Consider the following 24,698-nt stretch of genomic DNA (forward strand, 5'->3'; position numbering starts at 1 on the left):
TTGCTCCCCTTTCTCTCCCAGCCTAATAGGAAAATAACAAGGCCTTCACTTAGCAACATTTCTTGAGTACTATTTGTTAATATATAATCCAGGAAGAGGCAGAAGGAAAAAGCTCTCAAAGTGACAAGCTGAAAAGTCAGTCGTACTGTGAAAACAGTAAGATTTTCCAAACATTTCCCAAGCAATTTCCAAATACACAAAACAATCCCCTATAGCCACTTTCATGCAGTCTTGGATCATTCTTCCTGGAGTGTTAACAGAAAAAAAAAAACTGGCACACTCTCTTGTTTTTGAAACAGAGCCTTAGCAGAGCACTCCCTATGCACTCACACACATAACCATGACCCTCTACTTACTCTCCAAAAAATACATATTTTAATGAATGTACTCTACCTTGTAATGTTTGCTTCATTTTAAATTTCTAAACTGTCATCCATTTCTTCTTTGTCTTTCCTCCCACAACTCCCCACCCCCGCCCCTCCACAAGTCAGATCCAACATTTATTGAAGTCAATTGAAAGACCCCATTTATTTCACTTGGGTTTTGAGTCAGACCTCTAACAAATATAGTTTTGAAAGAATATGTAAAATGTGTTGTGTTGAGAAAGAATGGAATGTGTGAGGGACCAGCTGAGGGAGGAGAGTAGTCTAAGAATGTAGCTAATGTGTGGATAGTAGTTAGAGAAATGAACCTTGATACTATGAAAAGTGGTCTTCCTCACTCCGCAGTATTCCCCTCCCCAGCCTTTCTTCACCATATGTCTCCCTTCTTTATCCCTTTCTTCAGCTTTCCCTTCCCTCTTTGCTTGTTTTTCCCCTACTTTTGTTCCCCGCCTCTAGTGTTAATCCAGATGTTTTTGTTCTGCTCCTAATTTTGACAGTGACCACAGGGTGTCAAGTGTAGTGATTTGCTAAACCAGGTGAGGCTAGCATGAAAAACTTGAACCAACGAAAGGGACAAAAATACCTGTTACTTGTTTCTACCCTGTTGGTATCACTGGTACTGGCTGTTGGGAATCTTCCATCAAAATGAAAAATGTGGTGTATCATGTGAGTCTCAAGACACTTTGTTCATCATGGGAGATCCTGTCTATTCAGAGGGAAGAATACTGACATGAGGCAACAGAACTACAACTCCCATGGGGTACTATGGCATCCTGAGGCAGAAAGAGTTTAATGTCAAACTGACTCAAAATAATTCTTTCAATATTCGGGTCGGCTATGAGTGTCATTCTCTGCTCTCTATCCTTGTGTTTACATTCATGCTTGAATATGCTAAAAGCAATGATGGTTCCAAATATCATCATGTAAAGCAAAGTTTCAGTGTGTCCAAACTGCCCTTTACCCCTTGATACTCCCCCTGTGTATTAGTGGACACATTCGGTCTGTGATATCTTCTGTAGTGTGCATGCACTAGAGTGGCTGAAGGGTCCAGAGCAAACAGGAGATGAATTAAATCATGCTCATCGTTCTTTCTCGGGGCCCTCATCGAGCCCATACCTGAGGTCTTGTCTATACTATTGCTTAAGTTGATGTAACTTACGTCGCTCTGCAGTGTGAACAAACCAAGCCCCTGAGCAACACAAGTTACATTGACTGACATGCTGCCCACACCAGCACTGAGCTGGCAGGAGACCCTCTCCTGCTGACATAGCTTTCACCTCTCATTGAGGTGGAGTAATTATGCCGATGGGAGAGTGCTCTCTCATTGGCATAGCATGTCTTCACCAAACGTGCTACAGTGGCGCAGAAGCATCGGTGCAGTTGTGCCAATGTAGTGCAGTAGTGTAGACTAGCCCTGAGACAATTTCCATATTTAGTCTACTCCCCTTTTCTGATGGTGGATTTTGTTGAAGTTCAGGTACAAAAATACCTGTTGTTTCTTTCTATCCTGTTGGTATCACTGGCACTGGCTGTTGTGATAAAAACACAGGTGGTGAAAAACACAGTTGGTGAAAAATCACAGGAAAATCCACAGGAAAATTTTTGTTTTGCCAATATTTTTCAATTTCCCAGCCAGAAAATTGAGATGTGGTTGTATCGTGTCTCAAGCCACGGAATTCATCGTGAGAGACATGGTCTGTCCCACAGGAAAAATAGTGACATGAGGCACCTGACCTACAACGCCCTTGGGGCACCAGGGCATCCTGAGGCAGATGTAACTGAATGTCAAACTGATTCAAAATTAAACATTTTGATTCCATTCAACTAACTAAATCAAAATCATGAATGTTAAAACATTTCATTTTAATAAAAAAAAACTGAAATAAAATGTTCCCACTTTGCCAAATCTAAATTTTTGGAACTTTCTGATCTGTGAAAAATGTAGCTATTTTGAGGTTTTTGTTTTGATGGGGGGGAAAACAAATTTTGAAATATTGGAATTTCTGATGGGACACAAATCTGATTTTCACTCCGCTCTACTCGATGTGTTTTAGAGAGAGTAAGCTGGTTTGGATAAAAGCCATAATGTTAGGCATAAGTTTAAGCATCTTACTGAATCAGTACCATAATACATTTTTAAAGTAATGAAGTATGAAAAAACAGATGATGCTTTTTGCAAAAGTAGAAGAAAAAATCCATAGTTAGTTTAGAAGCCTCAAACTTTCTGATGATTCTATATGTACAGCACTAAAGATTTTACTAAAAACAAAGTAATCTATCCATTTCATTTTATCATAATTAAGGAACCTATTCTGGCAAATAGATAGCTCATTAATTCTAATATAGGTTTGGTCAGAATTAAGCATACAGGTATCCTTTGATAATCGTTCAAGTTCAGGTTGATGCCATGATGTAAACACTCTTTCTATTTACAGAGTAGCAGCCGTGTTAGTCTGTATTCACAAAAAGAAAAGGAGGACTTGTGCCAGGAAGTCATTGCAACAAAACATTTCTGACCAGCTCTACTATTTGCATGTATTTCCCCCTAGATGTTTGGATATTTGATCCGTTTGGTCAATTAAGGCAGCAAGAGCCCTAATTATAATTTTTTTTTGCCAGAACAATTTTCTGAAACCAAAGACCATCAAAACCAATGGAAGCACTCACCATTGACTTGAATGGGGTTTGGATCAGAGCCATAATGTTCTGACATCCTACAGAATATAGAGTAAAATTATGGAAAAGCACATATACTGAAAATAACATAAGAACAGTCATATGGGGTCGACCACGATCCATCTAGCTCAATATCTAGTCTTCCAACAGTGGCCAATGCCAAGATCTTTAGAGTGAATAAACAGAACAGGGCAGTTATCAAGTAATCCATTCCCTGTCATGCACCTCTAGTTTCTGGCAGTCAGAGGTTAGGGAAACCCAGAAGACAGGGTTGCATCCCTGACCATCGTGGCTAATAGCCATTGATAGACTTATCCTCCAGGAACTTATGATATAACAAGATGAAAAATGCTTAGTAACTTAATATGTAAGTTTTATTGCTACTTTATCTATTGTACTGTTTGTTAATGCTAAAAATGCTCTCTCTTACCATATTTTCATCCATCTCTCTGGTGAATAAGGGAATTGTATAGCAACAGGTACCTTCATAAATAAAGTTTCTTGCATGTTCCACTTGCCATTACAGTGCCAAGCTGCCTGTAGCTGCTTTTTACATTAATGTGCACAGAGGTTTCTGCTTCCCAGGAACCTGTTACTTGTCACTTACTAGCCAAGATTTCCTTTATAACTCAGTCAGGAGTATCAGGTACAGGCTCAATGCCCTGCAGTGAACCAGAACAGACTTTCATACTGTCAGCTATAATGATATAGGTATTCTTTTTCATGGAATAAAAGTTAATAGAATTCTTTCCACATAGGATAGAAAATTCCAAAGAAACTGCTTGCATATATAAAAATCAAAAATCTTCAAATAAAGACTACTACTGAGGTATTATTGGCTAAAATAAAACAAAGACATTTATCACCCCTATGTGATCATTCTAAATGCGAAAATGTTAGCATTCTTTGATTTGATCTATGCAGTTTAATTTATTACTTCCTGAAAATACTAATATAAACAGGGGATTGTATCATTTTTATGAATCAATCATAGTAAAATTTTATTGTAGTATGTTTAAGCAATTAACTGACACACTAATTGACTGCACTGTGTGTTAAAAAGAGAAGCCAAAAAAATGAGAACTGTTTTAATGGAGCAAAGCACTAAGAAATACTTTCCTGCCAAGCACTGTTTCCTTTGCAATAAGCCCTTGTGAGGGGACCTAGCCAGAGTAAATATTTTCCTCACATGAGGAACAGATTGTGTAATAATGTGGCTGAATCAGAACAGTGCTGGTCCCAAGGTTACAAAACAAAACCTTTCCCTCTCTTGACATTTTTTGTACTTATCATAGACTTAGATTTTTGTTGAATTCGTGCCCTAAATCTCCAAACTCCCAGTTCATAGGTTACATTGAATGAAACAGGTGCCAATACTACTTAGCCTTGAAGTTGCTCTGTGCCTCAGGTACACTGAAAAGCTTTTGGTGCTGTTCTACAGGGCTATTAGAGTAATTTCCCTTGGCACTCAGAAATCTAATCACGACAAAAAGGTGATGTTTGGCCTTTGCTGCTTTTGAACGTACTTAACTACATAGGATTAAATATTGTTCCTGGTTTGCCAAAAAAATGTGAATTAGATCTTTATACATAATTCAAATAAAGCCTTTTGAGATTGTGCTTATTTTTTGCAAGATTAATACCAGCTGTGATCAGTGAAGTCAAACTTCACCACTCTAGTCACTTCTAGTTTTGAAAGTCCAATAGATTCAAGAGAACAATTGGCTACATTAGGAATACAGAGCCAGTAATGATACTTTTTGGATAATTATGATGCTAGTGTTCACATGCAATTGCTGAACTTAAATGACTCAATCTTAAAAAAAAAAAAGTGTTGGTGGCCGGCTTACTACTCACATGTCTACCAAAGGAGTTAACACTATACTTTAAAGTAATCATCCTCATTTAAAACATTGTGACAGCAGCAGCATATCCATGATTACATTGATATAAAGTAAAGGCACACAGTCTGTGTAATGATAAATGGCCTGAATCAAAATCCATTGAAGTGAATGGAAGATTCCCATTGACTTCAATGGGTTTTGGATCAGGCCTGAAGTGAACAATCCTTTGAGCCAGTGTTATGCTGGATGGAAAGCTTTGGGTCTGTCCTACATGAGGCTTTCAGAAGGAAAAAGACATGCTGCATCACAATCAAGTGGATGGGACAGAGAGTCCAGAGACCTGAGTTACATTCCCAGCTCTGCTACTTATAGTTTGTGATTTGGGGTGAATTACTTGAACCTCTTGGTTCAGTTTCTCATCAGTGAAAGTAAAGTAATAATACTTTCCCACCTTTGTAACTGATCTATATGTCTAGGTTCTTGCATAATATTCTACTGCACTTCTTTGCCACAGGGATGAATTTGGCCCGAAATACACTGGTTTTAAGTTTTATGTATTTGTTTTTCCTCCTCTCCTTCTGAATTGACTAGTCCCACTCAGGCAGCTGAACCAAGGAACCTGAGGTTCAGAGTAGACTACTAAGAGAAGGACCAGCTGAAGAGGGGAAAACAAAAATAAAGTATTCAGGAATTCTATTCATCATATAAACAAGCTCCTTAAAGTCAGTCAAAATTGTTTTTTGAAGATGAGAACAATGCTGGAGATATGGTAATTAATGGAATGGAAGATGCTGGGGATGATTGCATTGTAAATAATTCTGAAGCACTTCAGTGATTATTGTTGTTGTGTTCATAGTCCTGACATCATAGATCTGTTCAGAGCTGACCCATACCACTCACAAGTTGATACCTCTCATGGACAGAGTGTAAGAGGAGCCCTGATGATATGCTATTACTATTTCAGACTAATAAAAAACTAGATTGTGACTCGGAACAGATGCTCATGCCAGGAACTAACAACCCATCTTTATGCCCCTATTCATGTGGACTGGACCTCAATTTAGGCAACATAAGAGGAAATTGGGATGTTTGCCTATGTGCTCCTTCTCTAGAGCATGAAGGCAAGAAGTGGTATGTGTGGGAATCCACCTTTACTTAGATCCACCTTTACTTTCTGGCTACATCATCTGAGGCAGCATGGATGGGCCCGTGATCTGCTGTTAGAATAGGCTAGCAGTAAATTACTAACTCGTGTGAGCAACAAGAAGAACTGTAACTCAGATGGATGTCTGTGGCACAATGCCCCCAAGAGCTGTATTCCTAGGTTAGTGCAGTTTTTTCAGCACTGTTCCTAAAGTAACAATCTAGTAAATCTGTTTACTTAAAACAAATAAAGTAAAATATGCTTAATTTTTTCTTCTGTGCTTCTTAATGTTTTTAATGGCCAGTAGTACTGATAATAAACTGACACACACACTCTCACTTTAATAGAGAAAAAGACCTGAAGAGCTCTGCGTAATCTTGAAACTGTGTCTCTCTCATCAACAGAAGTTGGTCCAATAAAAGATATTACCTCATCATTTTTTCCTCATTTAACACAGTTTTTGTTTTTGTTTTTCCAGTTTTTATATGCATCCATTCATGTGATCTGAACCTTGGAACGATTTGAAGTTCACTCTGTAGATGAACAATTACAAGGAATTTGAAATGCTCTGACTCTTTTTGTTGCTCTGGGCCTCATAAGGCTTAGCACAGAACCCCCTATATTTCAGGCATTTACAAACAGTAAAAATGCTCTGGCCTGTGACCTTGTTTCAGTGAACTTCTTGTCATCTGAAAGAGGCATTTCAGTTTTGAAGTCACTGAGTAAAAGCTCTGGTCAAACACATTATTTGTCATGTTAATACTTCAAATGGCTCTTTATATAAGCTTATATGCGTATACAACCTTATAAATCCTGTGTATGACAGTAGTGAAATGCCAGTAAGTCCCCACTCAAGCCTACTGAAGGATCCATATTTCTTTATTAACGTTTCATTTAGTAACCTTTATATTTAAAAATAATTATTTGTATTTTAACAGACACTTACAGATAGATGCATAGAAAAACTTGCATGTTGTAATATGATAGATCAGTTCAAAAGCGTGATTTTTGTAGGGCATAGGAGTGAGACAGTGCGTGTTCAGTGTGGTACTATTATATATGGGTAGGTATCAATACATGGATAACATGATGCCATGCTCAAAGGGTTCAGTATAGTGTGATTTTAAGTTCTGGTCTGTTGCTAATTGTTCTTCTCATTTATATGTTGTAAATAGAGTATTGACTAGAACCTAGTAGTCCACAAACAGTCCTTGAGAATGTTGAACTCAGTTGTGATTCATTCCATTGATTTAATTTCTTAAACCAGACTCAATTCAAGGGCTTTCTTTAATGATGTGTAGTAATACAATGCATTTTCTTGCAGCTATTCATTAATATTTTGAATACCTATCATCACTTGGCTGTTGTGAAGGTTTGGGGGAATGTCTCCTAAATATCTGCTGGGACAGATCCTCAGCTGGCATAAACCATTTAGCTCCACTGAAGTCACTGACATTATGCTGATTTATACTCGCTGAGAATTTTTCCCAGTACATATTTAGGACTTGAAACTTCAAGATGTTATGCACTCAAGCAACAGAATTACTCATAGGTCTAAAGCTGATCAGATGCTTAACTTCTTTGTTGGACCATGGTCAGACTGCTTAGCAAGATCAATCTCACAGTAACTTTTTGAAAAAAACAAAACAAAACAAAAACATGAACCTCAATAGACTCCCACTATTTTTGCCTCTGTCTAAGATGTTTGTATAAAATAAAAAACATAGAGCAAACACTATGCAACTCCACGGAAGTCGTTGGGGTTGCCCAGGGGGTATACTAGTGCTGAATTTACTCTCTTATTGTATTGTTTTTATATTTTATAACAAATATATCACCTCCTTTATTTTATTTTACCAGATCACTCACTTGTCTTATGGTCATGAGGGTTTATCTCAAAACTAAATAAAATAAGAAACCCAATTCTGTGCTGCTGCATTGCAAATATATATTCTACAGTGACTCACTTATCCTGTAGCAAATGTTTATAAAATGTGCCAGTTCATTTAATCTATCTTGAATGTACAATTTCGTCCACTCTTCTAGCTCAAACACTAGGACTGATCTCTGAAAAACAAGCACACCCTGTAAGGGAGCTGAATAGATATATTTTGTTGAATTATTTTTCCTCCCAGCTCTAATCCTTTTTCTTAAACTATACTTTGAGTACCCAGAGTATTTTAAACCCTATTTCCTTCCATCCCCTCACACCAAATAAAATTAAAAGGTAAGGGTTTGGGGTTTATTTTTTTTTATTCACACTGGAATTTCTAGAAAGGAAAACATACTTTATTTTCATCTGAAACTGTTACAGTAATATAATATTGTATTCTCAACCAGTAAATTATGAAGCTGTATTATTGAAGGCCATCAGTTTAACATCACTTGAGAGATTTGATTCATAATTATCTGGATGAAATCCAGTAATGACATTTTTGTGTACACATCTGTGCCAACAGATGCTGACACACCTCATTAAAAGAGTATGGATTAGTGTATATCAATTCATATTTCAGACTGCACAGAGAAGCCAGAGGTGGGGTAGAACACCTAAGTCGCTACCCTTCCCCAATTCAGTGTCCTGCCAGTTCATAAAAGCCAGAGATGGGAAAAGGTTCATTAGATCATTCAGTCAATGAAGGATTGTTCTATTCAGCCGAGCTAAAGAAGCAGTCATATTACCAGAAGAAATCAGGGACTCTTTTTTCATCATCCACAATCCTTTGCAGTACTGCAAGCTGATGTATTAATTTAACGTGTAAAACCCAGTGTTTTTTTTCATTTATTGTGCATTCACCTATAGTAAACATTGAAAAATAACCAATAAGAGAGATGGGCAAGTCAGATCACATAAAACAAGGACCAAATCCTACAATCTAAGTCTCTGAATAAAACTCAATATAAACCCAAACCAATTTCTTCTGCAAGCTCATAATGATTTGAATACATTTTTCCCGACTTTGTTTCGTTATCATGTGCGTTGGCATATACTGGCTCTTGCTGAGATCAGAAACTGTAGAATGTGGAAGCCTGTTCTTATAGTTATTCCTGCCCAAGTGGAAGCAGAAGTTTTTGGAAATCTTGCAAAAACATTTTGCTGAATTTCTTACTAAGTATCTCTTCTGTGATAAGATGGAGAAGGTCTTACAGACCATATATTATACATATGGCTCCATGTTTGTTGCAGAGGTTGTGGAAGTCATGGAATGATGTGGCTGCCCGGGGACCACCTGAGCAGCAGTCCTGGGGGTCGGTGGGAGTAGCCACAGCTCAGCGGCTCCGAGCACTGATCCCGGGGCGGACGGAGCAGTGCGTGGGCCCAGGCTCCTCCCCATTCCCCCTGGCGGCAGCAGGAGTGGCAGCAGCCCTCCCCGGGCTCCCCCCGCCCCCGGCAGCAGTGCTCTGGCCACAGCTGGTGCTGGTGACTCCCCCCACCCAGTTCCCCCCCCTTACAGCACCCCGCCTACAATTCAATCAGGGGTATTTATGGTATAAGTCATGGACAGGTCATGGGACCGTGGTTTTTTGTTTCTTGCCTGTGACCTGTCCATGACTTTTACTAAAAATACTCATGATTAAATCTTAGCTTTAATTATACAGAAATAATTGAAGGTGTGTAACTCACAAACTCATAACTGTGTAACTCATGGCTGTCTCAACAGAGACGTCAATGATTCTATGGACATGGATTATCATACCATGAACAACTATTCATATTCATAATAGACTTTCACTGTGCAACAATCACTTATAAAATCCTATCTTTACCAGTCCTTCAACCAAATCAACATAGGCAGTTTGTTGTATCACTATAGAGCCTGCTGATGTCAATGCAGCTCTACACAGACACAAATAAGTACCTGCACAGATTCAGTTTCAGGATTGGTACCATATTTTATCCTATTAGAGAGAGTGAATATGCTACAGATCGTAGAGGAGCTTGTTCAGAAGGAAGACTGCAAACAGGAAGTTCCATTTTAGTAGATAACTGTCATTTTCTGAACACATCAGTATAATAAGAGTTATCAGAGTTATCTCCAGAAAGTGAGAGAACCCTTTTCTCCTATAATTCTGGATTCACCATAGCGAAGATATAATTTTGTAATCTTGCTTAGGTTAATCAGACCAGTCACTTTTATCACTTTTCAGGCTGATGCTCCCCAGTTCTGTTTCATATGGATATTGTGTTTTCCACTGAACTTTTACTTCATTCTTTATAGTTTTTGCTTTCAAGTCACCTTCCAAAGTTTAGCAAATATGTTCAGTAAACTTTCAGGTCTGAGGTAGTTTAATGACAAGCTGAACATGCTGCAGAGGTTGCATATTAGTTTAAAGGAATTGTCAAGACTTATTAATAACAAGAAGTAGATCAGATAGTCTCTGACAGGAATAGCATGCTTTTTGTGTGTGTCAAAAATGCTAAGCATTCTTCTTTTGAATACGATTCTTCCTTCATTGCATTGTAGTACTGGATGACCACATTGGCCAGTTCAATAACTATGTTACACTGGTTGTGAATAAAGGAGTACACAGACTCCACATAAGAATTTACACCCATATAATACTGTATGTGGACAAAACAGGTTAGAAATTTTGTCATATAATTCTGTGTGGCTGGCCAAAATGCATTATGTGTAAACACATCTTAGTGTATTATGATGATTCAGCAAATGGACTCATTTTACAAGTCGCACTAGAATTAGTCAAATGCTAACAGAGTTCATTTCATTTTGGTAAATAGGCCTCACTAACCAAAAGTCTGTTTGTGGCATGCGTACAGAATAGTTTATTAAGGGTGTTGAACTAACATGAGCCTTGTACTCAAACTTTAATATATCCTTTGTACAATATGTAAGAATTGATTGGCAATTTATTTCTTATTCACTATTAAGAACACTATAATCCTGATATGAATGACAGAGGCTTAACAAAAATACAGTTACAGACAAGACATTTGATGTTATATGGAAGATTCACTCTACTGTCAAGGGGAAGATCAGACACCAAAGGATGAAAATATACAATTCCTTATAGATATAGTTTCCCTTCACAACAGAAATTAACAGGTGGGATTTTCAAAAGTACCTAAGTGACTTTCTAAACTCCCACCATACTTCAATAAATATACACCCGGGAAATAAAACTACTGTAAGAACAGTATAAGACATGAAAAAGTAACATGCAAGAGACTACACAAAGATGATGGATGGTCCAGTGGCTAAGGTGCTAACCTTAATCTCAGGCGGCAGATTCATTTCCTGTCAACTTTGCATTAGTCGTATAATCTATCTGTAAAATGGAGATAGTAGCATTTCCCAGCCCAACAGGGGTATTATGAGGATAACTGCATTCAAGATTGTGAGGTACTCAGATGCTATGGTAATGGGACTACATATGTATCATAGCTAGATACATACATATCTCCAGTACTGGAAAAAATATTTCATATTATAAACTTTATTTTTATTATGTTTTGATTTACCAGTGCAACAATAGCAAGTCATTAAATATACAAAGTAATAACAAATGTATCACACATCCCCCCTCTTCCCCGCCATCAGAAATACTAAGAGAAACATCCTTAGGCAATAGAAACAGAGAGTGGCTTTCTCCGCTCAAGAGAAAGTTTTGGCAGTTACAGATATCCAGTAGGAAGGCAATCTAGTCAATAATGCCAACTAAAATTAAATGTGCTAGCCAATACCCTATGCTGTAGTCCCTTTGAACTGCCAGAATGATACAAAGGGACTGTACAGCTGTCCTAACTGGATAGTTAAGATTTCCCTCGGCCCGGAGGGAAAAAAATCCAACTAGTGTAAATTCAGCATTTCCAGTCCTAGGCCCCTCCCTTTTCATCCCCGGCAGTAGAGGGAGAATGTCAGAGGAGTGCCTGAAGGAAGGAGTCTTTCAGAGCCCCGCATCTATCAGCCAGCATAAGGAAAAGCAATGACCCCACCAGGCCCAGGAATCAGGGGAGGGTGAAGATGGAACAGCCACCTGCATCAGCTGCAGCTAGGCTGAAACTGAGGAATAGGGAACAATATTCTCAGTGATCCAAAATATAATTAGAATCCAATTATTATATCCACAAATCAATATTAAATGTTAAACCATCCCTAAGGTACTTGCATATCATTCAAAGGATCAGCATCAACAAGTTCCTGTTTTCATAGAATCACAGAAGATTAGGTCTGGAAGAGATCTCAGGAGTTCATCTAGTCCAACCCCCTGCTCAAAGCAGGACCAACACCAACTAAATCATCCCAGCCGGGACAAAACTAAATTTGTCAAGCCGGGCCTTAGAAACCTCTAAGGATGGAGATTTCACCACCTCCCTAGGTAACCCATTTCAGTGCTTCACCACCCTCCTAGTGAAATATGGCACACATTGTGTGTTATGGGCATGCCACACAAAGCACAAGTTTGATCATTTAAAATCTCTTTCAGCTGATTAGGACTCTAAAGGCAATAGATTTTGTTGTCAAATTTTATCTGACAACCAGGATAGTAAAGTTGAAACTCAACCTTGGTCTGATTAATTTGAGAAATGAATGCAATCAAGAGCTTATGATGTCATAAGCTCTTGATTTAGTTGGGGATTGATCCTGCTTTGACCTCCTGAGGTCCCTTCCAACCCTGATATTCTATGATTCTGTGATTCATGATTGGCTGCATAATATCTGGCATATCAAGACATTATGACCACAAAAGAGTTTGATGGCCAAATCTCAGAATACATTCCCTGCCCACCATTACAATCAAATAATGAATATTTTCATTAAAATATATTGCTGACTTTTTTCTATCTATCTATAGGTGTGTGCACATATGTACACACACATCTATGTTATTTTATATTTCAGAGTGTTTTATGGCTCCCTCCGAGTCCCATATAGCCATTTGTTCTTTCAATACTTTAAATGAGGATCTCCCTCCTACATTTTCCATCCATCCCTTAGCAGCTGTGGATGATGGAGGAGTCGGTTTCCATTGGCTAGTGTCTGGGACTTTGCCCTGGCTGGTAGGTGAGAGAATAACACTACAGCCTCCCTCCTAATATAGATTCTTCTGACTCTGAGGTGAGGCTAAGCAGACAGATTCTGGTGGAAAGAGAGTGGTGAGCTGCAGTGGCTGGACACCCACTTAGTGCAGCAACATCTTGGCTCTGCCTTTTATCCTTTGCCAGTGTTGCTGGCATGGTAAGCAATGGAATAGTGGGGGATTCATTATCAAGACTATGTGATGCATCTCCCCATGCATATTAGAGGTCCTGCTGCTACCATCAAAATAAAACCATTTTTGTCTAGATTATCAGGCCACTATGCACAGTGACAATCTGACTGTGGGGAGGTTCAGTGAGACTATTCTTTGGAATTTCACCTGAAATTTAACATGCCACATGTAACTGGCTCATTTTATATACAAGTCTGTTGTGGGGAAAATCTTTAGCTTTCCCCTCCCTGACAAGCCACCTGGTGCAAAAGTGGAACCCAGTTACATGTCCCTTTCCAACTTTATAATTGGTTGACTTTAGCTTATGGTTTCAATTCCATCTTCACAAAGCAACAGACCAGAGAAAAAAAAGAGAGAGAGAGAGAGAGATGAAAGCGGAGGTTGTCCTTCACAATCTGAAAGGATGGTTCTTTTAACAAGAAGCATGCAGTAGTCCCTCCAAGTACCCTCTGATTAATCAGTCCCATAGAGATGAGTCGTAGCTTTATCAACAGAAAGAGAAAATAATTCCCAAAATATTTTTAAAACATTTTCAAAATATTTTTTCCATTACATATCATATTTTATGTATATACCACATAAGTGGTGAGGTAGAAAGGTTTTATCCGTACTTCTTTGGGATTCACCCATCATGAATAGTGTGCAAACTAATATGGAAAAACTTTAAAAACTCATTACACCATGATACATTATTTTCTCTCTCTGTATATCATATGTATATAAAGTGTGTGCACGTATGTATGTTTCTTTTGTTTTCCATACGAGCGGTTGGAAATCTAAGACTTAATGCTTAAGTCTCAAATTAATCCACCCTTCTAAAGCTATATAGAGATCAAAGGAAAATGGGAAATTGTTGGCATATTTGGCAGATCATCTACAATTGTCATTAAAAAGAGAAGGATTATGAAAGTGTGAAGATTAATTACTTATATTTTAAAAGGGCATACTCTGTTTTTCATGGTTTTGCTTTAAAAGCATGTTTTGAATAAGGTTTCTGTTGTTCTAGAAACACTAGATTCTTTTGCACTAACAGTTTTAGATTGTCCTGCTGTCATTGGTTAGCAGCAAGGAAATAATATTTGACTAGATTAAGATGCACAATTCAATATTGAAAATGAGCATTCTAGCATCTTGTATTACAGCTTGAGGAGCGGCTTCACTAAATTACTTGGTGCCTATAAGTGTCTATCTTAGTTCTTTCAAAAGTACTCATGTTCACATATGACATTGACCCTGAAATCCAAATTCAAGATGATTATGTGAAGAGTGATCAATTTTCAATGTAGCAACAGAGCAGAAAATGCAAGAAAAAAAATAGTCTCATGTGACTTGGCTGAACACTTCAGAGCTGTGTCTTTAAAAAGTGAATTGTTTATGATGCCGATTAGGTATTCTTCATATTTATTTTAGAACAAGCAGCTCACTGCAAAATCTTTAACAGGGAAAGACAGAAATCATGTTGTTGGTAAGATCCTGATAGATAACCTTTGCTTTCAGATTGCTAGATAGCAGCTATAGCCCAAGGTGCCTTTTTTCTATATTTACACATTCTTATATGGCTCCCATCACCATGGTATCTGGGTGCCTTTTTTCATCCATGTCTATTAAAGAGTTTGCTCTATTTCCTTTTAAGTAGGGACTTCTCTATGTATTTATTCCTTCAAATGTGGATTAATGCAATGGACTTCATTTGGGGCTGCAATTGCAAAGCACTACGTCTCGTATAGAATTTGGCTCTCCACTTACCTGATCTTGTTTTTTCTGCGATCATCTGACAGGTATGCTTCATAATCTATACTGTCTGAATTTACCTGAGACATCTTCAGTGTTGGTTAATGAGGGGGGAAAGAAGGTGGTCATTTGAGGAAACAGCACTAGATTCACTAATGAGGTATATCAAACTTGATGACAGTGGGAATAAAGCTACACAAAACCTAACGTGCAAGAATCCCTACAGAAAGGGACAGAAGATGCATCAATAGAAGAGAGAGAGAGAGAAACCCAGTGATAACCCCAGAAGGAACAACTTCATAATCAGCTAGATTCTGACCTCATGTATACTGGTGTAAATCCAGAATAACTCCATTGGCTTCAACGGGATAAACTAAGATAAGAATCTGTTCAGAAGTGACAGAACAGAAACTAAAATTGAAATACTTTCTATTTATCCTGAATATTTGGCATTGTTTACATTTTATTACCCTAGTTTACCCAGGATATGCAATTTATATTTTGAACTGAAGTATATTAAATTGGAATCCCTGAAAATGATAGGTCCTAATTAGAAAGAAGGTGAAGCAATAGCACTGCACAGTGTCAGAATTAGCACGATATTTGAGAACAATGGGCTAGGCCACTAACCCGCACGCCACCCCAGGTTTAAGTTTCAACATCGTCCTTTCCTCCTACAATAAATCTGACAATATTTCATGAACAGATGGAGGAAGTGGTGCAGAATGAGAAAGTGATCTTCATGTTACAAATAGTGACAAAATGATAACCAGTGGCTCAGATCCATCTTGCAGCACTTTTACTCTCACCCTTTTACTCTGCCTTGCTCCATACCCCTTTCTGCTTGAATTAGTTCAGGTAAGGCACCAAGGGTAAGAGAGTTTGTGGGTTCAAGTTAACAGTACTTTCATTGTTTTGGGGAGAGAGATACGAGTTTCTGGATGGCTCCCCACAGATAGCCCCCACAAATTAAAAGGGTAAAGTTGGACTGGAAGTGTGTTTTGAAAAATGTTCATTTGCTTGTATATAATTCTTATGACGTGTAGGAGTGATTTATGTATATATTGGGGAGAGTGGATATTCATGGCTGGTCTTAGAGAGTGTGAACAAGAATATGCACAACAATGTGTGTGTGCTTGCTTTACTGTCACATTCATGTAAAAGGGGGAATGGTTAAATTAATCGAGTGTGGGTTCATTTGCAGGATAGGAATAGCTAGGAAACAAGTGTCTCAAAAATGGCTCAATTCATCCTTATAATATACAGCTGGTTCCTTATGAAATCAGCTACCGTAAAATTGCAAGCACAGTAGCTGACTTTTCAAAATACTGCAATGTGTGCTGGCTATCAGTCAGCAGGCTCAAGTCTATATTGCTTCATTGTTACCTTTATTCGGGTCTCCTTTGCTTGGGGCAAAGCAAAAAATTAAACTCTCCCTAAACAAAAATGTCTGATGTATTTTCATCTTTCCCTAATAATTTTAGAATGCATGTTTACAAATAGTCTGGTAAGTGGGTCTTTTTACTTCCATGTACTTGTTGTCGGTAGCTAGCGGTGTGGTCTGCTCTTGTTCGATGATGATAACAGGCTGTGTGCATGTTCTTTCTGTGTGCTGCCCCAGCTCTGTGCAGATAGCTAACACAGCAGACCCCGAGAGAACCCCCCAAAACCACAGACGCTAGTAAGGTACGGAGGAACCCGAGCCAGGTTTATTGTCAAACGAAGCACAGTAATAGTTCCCTATAGACTCTACAGGGCATCCTATGAATTTGTGCTCCCTGGCACTGGATACAGCTCAGTCAGTGGCGGGACACTCCACTGCCCCCTAGGCTGGACAAAGATGTGCACTCCCGGACCTACTTTTATACAGCTGCAGGACAGATTACTCATCATAGTTCAAATGAATCTATACATCATGTTGTCCTTTTGACCCTGTCTTTAAGATGCACCTGCCTGTTCCTTGTTATGGTTGTGGAGTGTTCTGATGCCGTCTGGGCTCAAGTTCCTCTCATTAGCACTTGTGTGTGTGCACGTGCTTCTAACAACCTTTTCTTGCCAACTTCTGTGAGTGGGACCTGCCTCTGGCTCACAGCCCAGCTTTGCTTAACATTGCCTGGAAGTACTTTGATTCAGGCTTCAGGCCTCAGTCTGGGCCTCTGATACAAGAGTTTATGTTTCAGGGTCTCCTCTTACTACAGAACTGACAATGTTTCTAATGAGGACTTCAATACTGAATATTTAGACTACATCCTTGTTTTTACAGCTATTTGTATTACATACTATGTATTTTTTTCATATTCACATGTATGAATCAGCTAGCAATGTCTCTTACCTTCCTATTCTTGTGCTTCTTGAGAATTTCCCTCTTTACTGATACTGAGATCCCAAAACTGCTAGCTGCTCTGAGTAGGCAAATGTCTGTACCCATTGAATCAGTGGGGCTCCATCTGGTCACAGTGGCTTATCTATGCAGAAGAGAGTTATGCATGCTTGCTAGGAAACAAAGTCAGTGGATTAAGTTCTGATCTAATTTATAGAGATATAAATCTGGAATAAGTCCACTGAAATCAATGAAGCTACTCTAGATTTGCACCAGTGCAAATGAGATCATAATTTGGCCCACTGAGTTTAAACAGTGCTCATAAAATGTGTTATGAACTTTTTCAGAACATAGGAATGGCGATACTGGATCAGACCAGTGGTCCATCTAGCCCGGTATCCTGTCTTCTGACAGCAGCTAATGCCAGAAGCTTCAGGACAATTAATCACATGATCCAGCCCCTGTCATCCAGTTCCAGCAGCTGGCAGTCAGAGGCTTTAGAGACACCCAGAGCATGGGGTTGCATCCCTGACCATTTTGGCTAATAGCCACTGATGGACCTATCCTCCTTGAACGCATCTAATTCTTTTTTGAACTCCGCTATAGTTTTGGCCTTCACAAAATCCCAGGCACAGCATTCCACTGATAGACTGTTCATTGTTTGAAGAAGCACTTCCTTTTCTTTGTTTTAAACCTGCTGCCTATTAATGTCATTGGGTGACCCTCGGTTCTTGTGTTATGTGAAGAGGTAAATAACACTTCTTTATTCGCTTCCTCCATCCATGATTTTATAAATCTCGATTGTGTCTCTTTTCCAAGTTGACTATGGAAGTTGTCCCACACCCCTACTCATTTTTTTGCCCTTCTTTGTACCTTTTCTATTTCTAATATATCATTTTTTGAGATAGGGTGACCAGAACTGTATGCAGTATTCAAGGTTTGGGCATACCATGGATTTATATGGCGGCATTATTATATTTACTGTCTTATTATTTATCCCTTTCCTAATTGTTCCTAACATTGTTAGCTGTTTTGACTGCCAGTGCACACTGAGTGGATATTTTCAGAGAACTATCCACAATGACTCCAAGATCTTTCTTGAGCAGTAACAGCTAATTTAGACCCTTCATTTTGTAAATATAGTTGGGATGATGTTTTCCAGTATGCACTACTTTGCATTTGTCAACAATGAACTTCATCTGCCATTTTGACAGGTTTCAGAGTAGCAGCTGAGTTAGTCTGTATTCGCAAAAAGAAAAGGTGTACTTGTGGCACCTTGCTGACGAAAGCTTATGCTCAAATAAATTGGTTAGTCTCTAAGGTGCCACAAGTACTCCTTTTCTATCTGCCATTTTGTGCCCAATCACCCAGTTTTGTGAGATCCCTTTGTAACTCTCTATGTGCTTTGGACCTGCCTATCTTGAGCAATTTCATCTGCAAACTTTGCCACCTCACTGTTTACCCTTTTTTCCAGATAATTTGTGAATATGTTGAACAGCACTGATCCCTTACAGATCCTTGGGGGACCCTGCTATTTACCACTCACCAGTTTGAAAATTGACCATCTATTCCTGCCTTTTGTTTCCTGTCTTTTAACCAATTACTGACCCATTAGAGGAACATTCCTCTTATCCTGGGTCTGCTTACTTTGCTTAAGAGCCTTTGGTAAGGGACCTTGTCAAAGGCTTTCTGAAACCAAGTACACTATATCAACTGGATCTCCCTGGTCCACATGTTTGATGACCCCTTCAAAGACTTCTAATAGATTGGTAAGGCATGATTTCCCTTTACAAAAGCCATGTTGACTCGTCCCAGAAAATCATGTTCACGTATGTGTCTGACAATTCTGTTCTTCACTATAGTTTCAACCAGTTTTCCTGGTACTGAAATTAGACTTAATGGCCTTTAATTGTCAGGATCACCTCTGGAGTTTTTTTTGGCCTCCCATTAGCTATCCTCCAGTCATCTAGTACAGAAGCTGATTAAAGTGATAGGTTACATATCACAGTTAGTAGTTCTGCAATTTCATATTTGAGTTCCTTCACAACTCTAGGGAGAAAGACACCATCTGGTCTTGGTGGCTTATTGCTGTTTAATTTGTCAATTTGTTCCAATATTATTTCAGGTAAATTTGGAGGAGATTTATTTATAAACTGATCATTATCAATAAGATGGTATAATACCATCTGAGTCACTAATAGCAAAAGAAAGGAAGAAAGGATTAATGCAAAACTAAGAACCAAAAGTGAATCTTTTTCATGTCCAAATACTGGATTTCATCTAGTTAAATAGTTGTAAATATAAATAAACAAAAGACGACTGAGTTTTCCCTGAACATCTGAGTTTCAGCTGAATGTGATAGCAATTGGTCCTTCACATAGGACCAATGTGAGATTCTTAATCCAGGTCCCTACTGTTTGGTCCCTTCAGTAAATTTGCTACCAGACCCTTAATCCTTACAGTCTCCTACAAAAATGGATTTATCTTCCTTTCCTATTTTTTCCGAAGCAAGAAGTTCTGCCCTCTGGCTTCACATTTTTATCTTGGCTTACAGCTTTTCTGACTGTCATCTCCTGCTTGTTTTTGCTACTTTTCCTACAGACTGGGAAGTTTGGTGGTTTATGACTTCCTGGTGTGAGGTGAGCATCACAAAGTGGTGACAAGCAAGTTATTAGTACATAACACAGTACATTATCAAATCCCACTGAATTTTAGTAACTTCTGAATGGGAATGATAGCTTGTAATAATATGACCCATCATGTGCGATTCTGACAGATGACTCTAATGTTGCATGCCACCAACACAGCAATCATTCTGTGGATTACACTATATTAGCATTCCATTGTGCTTCATTGATCAACATGTGAAAAGTACTGCTCCTTCCACAAGGTGCCTCACACATTTCATCTTGAAAGTATATCAAGATTTTTTGCACTCCCTCAAATGCCAGTAGAGAAAGATGCCATACTGGCACAGAAAAAAAATAATAATAAAAACTGGAAGTTCTTTCAAGGTTTTTAGGTCTTTGGTTATCACAAGAGCTTGGCAGAAAATGAATCATGACAAAGTCGAAATCATGAACATTTTTGCAAATTGAAAGTCTGAAAAAAGTTTTGGATCAGGTCAATAAAAATGTTTTGTCTAAATAATATAAAAGTGTTTCATTTTGATTGACTTTAACCTTTTTAACTATAAATTAACAAATTGTATAATGAAAGGTCAATTTGACCTGAAAAACAAATGTTTCATTTAGAAAATGTCAAAACATCTCATTTCAACAATTTTGAAACTTTTTTCAAAATATTTTTAAAATGGGAAATTTGTTGAAACTGACCCTTTCTTGTGAACAGGTTTCTGTTTCAACAAATCAGAATTTTCCAAATGAAAAAATGTATAACTAATACAATACCCAAACAGCTCTAGTTATCACATTTTTAGTGAAGACTACCTGTCCAATTCCAGTTTGCTGCTCTCCTAAAAAATTTAATATCTTATATGGTTCTAGGGTAGCAATTTTATCTTGCACAACTTGTATGGTAAATAGAGTTGGATTCTGATGTCTATAATTTGCTTCTACATGCTTGCCTAAACTTTTACATATCATGGGGCTTCATTCTAAAATCAGGTTAACATTGCATTCACAAAACATTACAGTATTGTAAATGCCTGTTTTATAGCTATACCCTTACCTAGAGGTGTGTGACCTGAATGTCACTATACTTAGAATTCAGTGTGAAAAATTACAAATGGATTATTCTGGTACGTCCTAGATACAATACTACCTATAAAACTAACACTGCCAACTCTGCTCCATTCTCTGTACTAAATAACAAATTTGGACTATCTGATAATGAAATCTAACTCCAAGAAAATTTTAATTTGGGGAATTCAGTAGGAGATTAATTCAGTTGAAACTGGTATGTCCTGTAGGTCAGTCCTTGGACCACATTTTTGCCCCCCAGTGGTATATTAATGACATACTGAAAGTGTGCTCAGAATCAAATTTACTACCCTGAGCAGATGATACAGCAATTCTTTATTCACCTAGGTCAGCTGCCTCCTACCATACAAAAAGTGCTGTCAGATCAAAAATGCTGAAATATCTTGTAGATGAATATAAATACCTTAGACTTACAGTTGACCAAAGTTTGTTCTGACATCTTGCATCCCATTCATCAAGCAAGATTACATAGGAGTCTGAAGAATTCCACACAAAATATTCTAGAAGTTTCACACAAATTAGAATGTTTAGAATTTTTCAAAAATCATAATTTTGATTAATATAGAAAATATTCTCATTGGGGTGGCAAAAAGAGTACATGATGTTGTAATAAAAATGGTATTATATATATAAATAAATGAAAAGAAAATATTAAAATTTTTCAGAATCTGCTTTCTTAGTATTAGATTATGCAGAGTAGCCTTTTGTATTTCTCTTTATAGGTTATATTTTCTCTATTTTCAGTTCTCTCTCCTTTTCCTTAAAAACATACACATGCACATGCACACACACTTCTACATATCATTATTATTTTAAAAATGGATATTTTGCATTTATATAGCATCTTCCAGTCAAGGATCTCAAGGCCTTACATATATTTTTGACAAAAAATTTTAAATGAAAATGAACAAAAAAATCCTGTTTACTGGAGAAGTGGGGGAAGCATTAAAAATAATTTAAACATGACAGAAAGTAATAATTTCTCTTACTTTTCCAAAGGTAAACATTTTTTAAAAAAGTTTTAAAAAAGGGTGAAGAAATCTTGAAAAAACTACAACAATTTCTGAATGAAAAAAAAATTAAGTGTTTGCAAAAATGTATATAAAATATATCATTTCTAGTTTGATATGTACCCCAAACCTTCTCTCACTAACACCTCCCTGCCCCTTCCCTAATACTCAGGCCAATGGTATGATCATGGTGGATAAGAATCAGTAAATATTTTTTGAGAGGCAGAAAAGATGGTACAAGAATCAGAAATGTATATGTGTAGGAGTCATGGGAGGTGCCATGCTGGCAAAAAGGGCAAGACTGCCCCTGGAAGTCCCTTGACTCCTAGTCCTCTGCTTTTACCATATCACGTTGCAATATGGGAAAATGTTTCAAATACATCTTTTGCAAGGCAATTCCTGCTTGGATACAGTGGTTTTTTACTTACTCTACATAAGTATCAGGCGAGGTGGCATGTTAACACATCTGGAAATGCTGTTGCCACATTATGTTACTGCAGTTCTATGGAAGTTGTAATATTATTTACACTTCTCTAATCTTTGAAAGAACACCAAGCGATAACACATTTTTGGTGAGTGGAAATAAGGATTTTTTCTTTTATGTCATTATCAGAAGAGTTGGGAAATTAATCCCTAACAAAAGAGTAATTATGTCAAAGGAAAAGATAGCAGAAAAGGGAACTATTTTTTTCATATTAAGGACCAGGTTTTCAAAAGGTCCAGCCTCTCCGTTTGTTTGGTAGTACAAGATAGGATGGGAAACAAAGATATAATCAAGAGATCCTGAGGCTCCACAAAGATATTGAAAACACTTCTAACCTCACAAGAAGAAAGATTATATCAGATGACAAATGATAAAATAACTTTTCAGGTTTCAAGATCTATTGGGCTGACTGAGAAGGTCTGCACTTCAAATATTTGGGAACTGAAAGTCCTGGAATAAATTTCTAGAACCACACAATACAGACGATTCTGTTGCAGGAAAGCACACAGTACTGTTGAAATCTTACTTTTGTGTCTATATCTGCAGAGCCAAATTCAGTGGGACATAAGCGGAAGCAACTCTCATTGCTCCAGTGAAACTCCAGTTATACCTTATTTACACCAGGGCTAAATTTTATCCTAAAGAAAGATAGGAAAGATATAGGGAAGGGTAACCACCTTTCTGTATACAGTGCTGGAAAATCCCTCCTGGCCAGAGGCAAAGTCCTTTTACCTGCAAAGGGTTAAGAAGTTCAGATAACCTGGCTGGCACCTGACTCAAAATGACCAATGAGGGGACAAGATACTTTCAAATCTGGAGTGGGGGAAAAGGTTTTTGTCTGTCTGTGTGATACCTTTGCTGGGAACAGATCAAGGATGCAAGCCCTCCAACTCCTGTAAAGTTAGTAAGTAATCTAGCTAGAAAATGTGTTGGGTTTTCTTTGTTTTGGCTTGTGAAATTCGCTGTGCTGGAAGAAATGTTTATTCCTGTTTGTGTCTTTTTGTAACTTAAGGTTTTGCCTAGAGGGATTCTCTATGTTTTGAATCTGACTGCCTGTAAGCTGCTCTTCCATTCTGATCTTACTGAATTGCTCTTATCTTTTTTTGTTCTTCTAATAAAGTTCTGTTTTTTAAGAATCTGACTGGGTTTTTTGGGTCTTAAAAATCCAAGGCTGGTTTGTGCTCATCTTATTTATTCTCAAGCCTCCCTAGGAAAGGGGGTTTAAGGGCTTGGGGGGATATTTTGGGGAAATAGGAACTCCAAGTGGTCCTTTCCCTGATTGGGTGTTAAATCACTTGGTGGTGGCAGCGTTTACCTAATCCAAGGGCAAAGACTTTGTGCCTTGGGGAAGTTTTAACCTAAGCAGGTTAAACCTAAATTTAGGGGTCTTTCATGCGGGTCGCCACACCTGTACCCTAGAGTTCAGAGTGGGGAAGGAACCCTGACAGTCATCAAGTCAGCTCCTAAGCTTTTCTTGGATGATGTAGATTGATTAGAAATTTAGAAAACATAATTTACAGTGAGAGATTAAAGAAGTTCAATCTTTCATGACTTTCTTTATTGAATTCTCTCGAATTTTGAGACCCTCTTTGAAGTATAAACACCAAAACTGGACACAGTATTACAGAAGTGGTCTCACTAAAACCATATACAGAAGTAATACCACTTCCCTATTCCTATTTGATATTCCCTTCCTTATACATCCAAGAATTGTGTTTGCCTTCTTAACCACAATGTTGCACTGGGAGTTCATGTTCAATTGACTATCTACAATGAACCCTGCATCCTTTTCAGACTATTGTTAGCCAGGATACAGTTTCCCATCTTATAAATAAATGTGACCTACATTCTTTGTTCCTAAATGTTTGACCTGGCACTGACCTCGAATACCACTCCTGGGACCAGTACAGAGCATGAAGCCCTGCCTGCCTGAGAGGCTGCTTCTTTCTCTATGTATTAGTCACAATATAGTTGAAATCAGATAGGGCACTTTTGCTAAAAGTCCCTTGATTGAAATGTCTGGGACTGGAGGCAAAGTATTCTCTGTGGAGGTAATGTGTTAATGACTGAACTTACATTTCTTGACAATCGTTCAAGGCTCATGTATTTACTCAGCCCTTTGCTTGAGCAATGGGTAATGTATAAAGCAGC

The 24,698-nt window shown here is 38.0% G+C and overlaps 1 long non-coding RNA gene across 1 annotated transcript in view; it reads right to left on the reverse strand.

Annotated features, from left to right (window-relative positions):
- LOC311521126 overlaps positions 1-24,698 on the reverse strand; it is a 495,541-nt gene that overhangs the window by 281,344 nt on the left and 189,499 nt on the right. The window lies entirely within an intron of this gene.

This window comes from Lepidochelys olivacea (assembly GCF_965140295.1).
Source record: "Lepidochelys olivacea isolate rLepOli2 genome assembly, chromosome: 5".
Taxonomy (NCBI): domain Eukaryota; kingdom Metazoa; phylum Chordata; order Testudines; family Cheloniidae; genus Lepidochelys; species Lepidochelys olivacea.